Genomic DNA, 6,000 nt, shown 5'->3' on the forward strand with positions numbered 1-6,000 from the left:
ATTAATTCTATTTAATCAGCCACAGTTTTTTTTTTCAGATAGTATCACTGTCTGTGCAATAAAGACAAGTATACATAAAAATAATACATCATCGATACAATACGAATAAAAACTGCATAAAACTACACAAACTAATTTACATACCTAGGCAAGACCCCAAATAGACAAGACCCCTGTCTTTTAAACAAACTTTAATAAAACATACCATTGTAATTGCTATCTGAACATTAAAGATTCCTTTGCTCTAACTAAAATACTTTTATCATCATTTATTCGTCTTTAACAATCACCCTTACTTGTTACTCTAATTTCACCTGTCAAATATGATTATCTCACAGTATATCGGCAATAATACAATATTCTGTAAATTATCGCTTGTCCTAGACTGTAATTATAACTCTTAAAAACAAAATGGCACTGCAAAACATTGAGGCACTTAATCGTGAACTACTTAACATATAAAATGGAAAAAAAAAAAGTTTATTCTTTCGGTCTTGTAATTTATCTAATTTAAGCATGATACTGTATAAAAATAAGAAACTATCTTATCTACTCCCATGCTCTATTTTGTACTATCTGCAGTTTTTCTTCACGGCCCTTTCCCAAATTTCCCCACAAAATATCACAGTAATCAAATTTAGGTTGAATAATAAATTTCATAAAACACAAGCGCATTTCTTTCTTCTTCTTCTTTTTTTTTTTGCCTATGATTAATCCGCTTCAATAAATATATATATCTTTTACAACATTTGTCCGAAGTGTTTCCACTTGAACTGACCAATCCAGGCGTTCATCAATAACTCCCGAATATCGTAAACTGTATTGCATTTTCTCTGATCGTGACGTCAGGGACAACAGCATCTCTAACTATTTTTCTGGATCCTATCAGCATAAACTCACATTTTTTTTTTTTTTGTATTCAAAGCCAGTTTATGTTGGACCATCCATTGATTTATTGATTCTGATTCTTCGTTAAAGTGTCAATTATGGTGGAAGGGATTCTTTTGCACGAAAAATAGATACAACTGTCATCAGCGTAGAGGGAGACTTTACACTGGTCTTCTTCATGCACTTTGCTAGGTCATTGATGTATTCATAGTGTGAACAATATATTACTTAAAATTACTTCCCTGTGGAATACCACAATGTACTTTCTTTAATGATGACGTAACATCATTGATAACCTGGCGCTGATACCTATCTTGTAAATAACCCTGAAACTATTCAAAAGCTCTTTTACTTGTCCCGTTCCTCAGAATTTAAGCAATAGAATGCCATGATGGACAGTGTCATTTATTATTATTATTTTTTTAATCTATAGGGTTACCATTTCCATAAATTTACCCTCGTCTATAGAATTTGGCCAATTTTCAGTCACATTCGACAGAGCTATTTCGGTTGAATGTTTTGGTTTAAAGCTAAATTGACTTTCCCTCAACATAGATTCTTTAATCAAATAACTTTAATACTGCTTACAAACTGATTTCTCCATGATTACAATAGTCAAGGTGACATCAAAATGTCTGCTGTTTTTTTTTTTCGTTGTATGGATTGATGACTGAAATCTGTGGGCTGCTGTAATATAAGATTACTTTCCGCAGAAACTGTGATTCTCGGTGTGGTGACACTTTCTTCAGTCAGTTCAGATCAGTTCAAATTCATTTCGTTTTTTCTTCACAATATAATAATAATATTATACAAACATCTCACTTTCTTCAGTGACAAAAATGAGGCATACAAATTTATACAAATAAAGCAATTATTAAAAAAAAAAATTACAGTAAGGACACATTACAATGGCTGGTAAAGTAACGAAAGTGAAATAATTGTCAATATGCATTGTGTTAAAAAACAACAACAACAACCGCGTTACTGGAATGTCAGTCCTACATGGATGGCCCTAAACCCAACAGAATACTATAGCAAATAAGGCAGATTTTAAGATTACCACAACAGGACCTCTTACCGTCAATGTTATTTACACGACCACATGTTTTTAGGGAAATCTTTTATAGTTGTGCAATCAATGTGACATCCAGTTTTGAATACAAAATATGAATTCAAGTTTTCAACTGGGAGTTAATTTTCCTCTTACTTCTAAACCCCACCCCGACCCTTATAGGTAAGTCGCGATATGTTATCTGGGAAAGAGTCGATCATTGCTTATACCAGCTGTTGCAGAAGGCGAAAGCTATATCAATACACATTTATTTATGTTTTCTGACATTTTTCATCCGATGACCGAGTAAGAAGCTAATCAATGCATTTCATTGCTCTTCAATACACGTGTAATTGCCACTCGGCTTACTCGCATGGGTTGTGTCCATTACAAAACAATAAATCGTTGATTTCTGTAATGCATTACAATGCTGGGAGTTTTCTTTTCCGACCAAACGACTCAGTAACAAAGCATTTCAGTCGTCTGCTCCTCTCATAAAGGGGGTATCTCACTTAGCGGCGAACGTTTGCGAACGTAGCGAATTTGGGAATTCGCCAGGGTTCGTAAACGGTTGCAAAAGGTTCGTTAACATTCGCAAGAAAGTTCGCAAACGGTTTTTATTGTCGCAAACAGTTTTTCTTGTCGCAAAGAAATTTTGAACATGTTCAAAATTTCTTTGCGAACCTTTGCGAATTTGTATTTTCGCTAACAGTTGCAAACATGCGCAAACATTCGCAAAACACTCGTAAGAATTCGCAAACGGTCGTAATACGGTGTCGCTAACGTTTTTATATGATTCGCCACTGCTAGCGAACAAGTAACCACATGGTTCCTATATAAAAGCTTCTGAAACAGACAAGGTTCCTCTCTAAGAAAGTTCATGAAGCTCTTGACATCTCCATCATGATTGTAATTGCTTCAAAAGCTTTTCATATTGACTAAAGTCTGTCCTCTGCAACAAGCACTCTCTGACTCTCTTTCTTTTCTTCTTCCTTTCTTGTTTTTCTTTATTTTATTTCTCTTATGCTGCACAACTCTCTAAAAAAGAAAGAGTGAAAATGTTCACTCTTGAAGGAGTGAATTACAGAAAAGAGTGAGTTTTAAGTGAAATTGGAATGAATTTTGAGTGAAAATATCTATTTTCACTCATTTTGGAGTGACCTCAGGGATCACTCGAAAATCTTGGAGTGATCCCTGAAGTCACTCCAAAATGAGTGAAAATGAACATTTTCAGTCCAAAATCACTCTAATTTCACTTGAAACTCACTCTTTTCTGCTATTCACTTCTTCAAGAGTGAACATTTTCACTCTTTCTTTTTTAGAGAGAATAGCTGTAGCAGCAGCCTGACAAAGCAGCTCTTCAAGGATAGCAACACCTTGAGCCTCTTCTTGGCAGAAATTCATTTCCATATTCTGGAAATCCATCTTGAACGGTTGTCACAAGAGATCTGAATTCAGTGGAAGGTTTTATGTCGTTTTATGGGTCTTCCGTATCGCCTGGTACTTTTCTAGGTCCAAGAACATTCGCAAAATTATCGCAAAGGATTTGCAAACAGTTGCTAATATTTGCAAAACTGTCGCTAACATTTGCAAAATTGTCGCTAACATTTGCAAAATTGTCGCTAACATTTGCAAAATTGTCGCTAACATTTGCTAACATTCGCTAATAGTCGCCACCTGTGTTCGCAAACACTTTCGCAAACATTCGCTAAAGTGTTGCTAATTGTCGCTAAACATCGCTAAAAGTCGCTAACTGTCGCTAATGGCAGAAGCGAACTTTGATTTTTCGCAAACACTCGTCAGAAAAGTTGGCGAATCTCAAATTCGCCACGTTCGCAAACGTTCGCCGCTCAGTGAGATACCAGCTTAGTTCCACAGGTAGGAATGCACTTACAATATTGTTGCGAGGTAGGGCAAGTCTCAAGCAAGCTTGGTGGTTGTTTCGGGCAACTTTTGTGAACAAAGCATGAATAAAATCTGAATACATTACAGAACCGGTGTGTTACATCATGGTTACATAAGCCGAAATCTTAACTCGTGTTTGATATCTAAAGTATGTGGCAAACTTGATCTGCTTCACAGATAGGAAGACAATTGATTCGTGTCTCATCGCATACTGAAGGCCTTTGTGGCCAACCACTCTCTAAGGTTGGGTTCACATAGGAGTATACTATTTGGGTGTACGGTGCACGTTTTCGAAGGCACGCGAATAGCTCTGCCCCCCCAAGGAAAAACGCAGTATCTACATCCAGCTCCATTTCTCAACAACCGAGATATTCACCATTTTATGTTTTTGCCAAAGCCCCTGGAAAATATACTCTTTTGAAAAATTCCTTCATTGTGGAATTTTAGTCTATCTAGCTACCAATTTTCCTGGAAAATATCATTTTGTGTTTTTGTTTCGTTTTTAAGTTATCAATGAAAATGTAGATACTTTGGGGAAACCCCATGCAATTGACTGATTTCCCCAAGGAAAAACGCAGTATCTACAATGGAACGAATTTCCCCAAGGAAAAACGCAGTATCTACAGCGGAATGACTAGGGCTGTAATGTGATGCTACATGGCCTAGCCGCTAACTAGCATCTAGAATACTAGATCTAGATCTGTACCGTCTAGGCCAGAGTCTGTCTAGACCAAAATAAATCTAAATCGGATGTCTGGACCTAGATCGATCTAGACTAGCTCTAGTTTTTATATCGTTTACTCTAGGCTGGCTACGTAGCAGGCTACACGAGTCTACAGCCTCAGGCTATGCACGATACTCACAGAAAAAAATAGCCTAACGTTAGAACTGCAGAAGGTTTAGTCTAAGCCCTACACGAGACAGGACTCTTTAATTAGAAAAAAATAAATCTAGAACCGGTCTAGATCGAAGTGACATCCGCTCTCTAGGCCCATTCCTTCTGGATTGAACCTAAGTTCGTTATGTCATGTAAATTTGTAATGTAACTTTTTTACTTGTAACGCTAAGTTGTAGAATGCAGCATGGAATCATGCATGCATTTTACGCAACCCAGTCTCACTAGGGTCTAGACACTGTCTAGATCCGATAAGAATTAAAATACAACTTATTCTTAACTGTCTCTATTTTGTCCATTTACCGTGGGTAGGCCCCTACCTATTTTTCACATAGGCCTAGGCCTAATCTATTTTCAACTAGATCGCTGTCTATGTAATTATAAGAAACATTGACACTTCACTAGCGGTGTTCGAGAATAGGAATAGGATTCTGAGTGGTTAAGTTTTAGTCTTAGACTTCTTTCTTAGTTTTATAAACAGGCCTGCCCTAGAGTAGGCCTATTCTAGTCCTACACTACATCTTTCTTTAGACTTTCGGAATACGGACCCTGAAAGTTCTGATTAACGTTAGGTCTAACGTTAGAAAAGAGACACAAGACTCAAACGTTACTGTGTAGACAAGTCTTAGACTTGGACTTAGATCTAAATAGAGTCTATAGGGTCTAACAATAACATGTTAGTATAACGCGACGTTTATCCGATACAACACAAATAGATCTAGGCCCCTAGGTCTATTGCCTTTCGACGAAACTTTCAGATTTGGAGCCTTAGGAATTTTGACAAGGGTCTAGGCCTATCAAAGTTACTTCACAACAATTTAATATTGAAATAGTACGGAAGATGTTCATCATCGAGGTAGAATATGAAAGAAAAGCTGATCGTTAATCACACGAAGCGAGGTAAACATGCGTTTGTGTTTAGAACTCTAACGTTACCTCGCTTCGTGTGACAAACGATCAGCTTTATTCTTTCAATATTGAAATAGTTTTGAATTACTTACTCATTATCTGCAGATAAATTTTTCTTGAGGGCTAGGCTCACGAGTAATTTTCCCCGCGACAACATTTTGTTTGAATCCAAGACAAGTACACACTCACACTCACTTTGTATGCTGACTAGCCGGCCGGGCCCTCAGCTGCTGTGCTGACTGCATGCTCAGTGCAGCTAATATGCAAGCTCAGCTGTCAGTGTTGTGCTGTATTGTTTAATGTGCACTCGGTTAGTCTTAATCTCACACTGTGTTTTATATTAGGATCACGA

This window comes from Diadema setosum, chromosome 19 (genome assembly GCF_964275005.1).
Source record: "Diadema setosum chromosome 19, eeDiaSeto1, whole genome shotgun sequence".
In the NCBI taxonomy this organism is placed as follows: domain Eukaryota; kingdom Metazoa; phylum Echinodermata; class Echinoidea; order Diadematoida; family Diadematidae; genus Diadema; species Diadema setosum.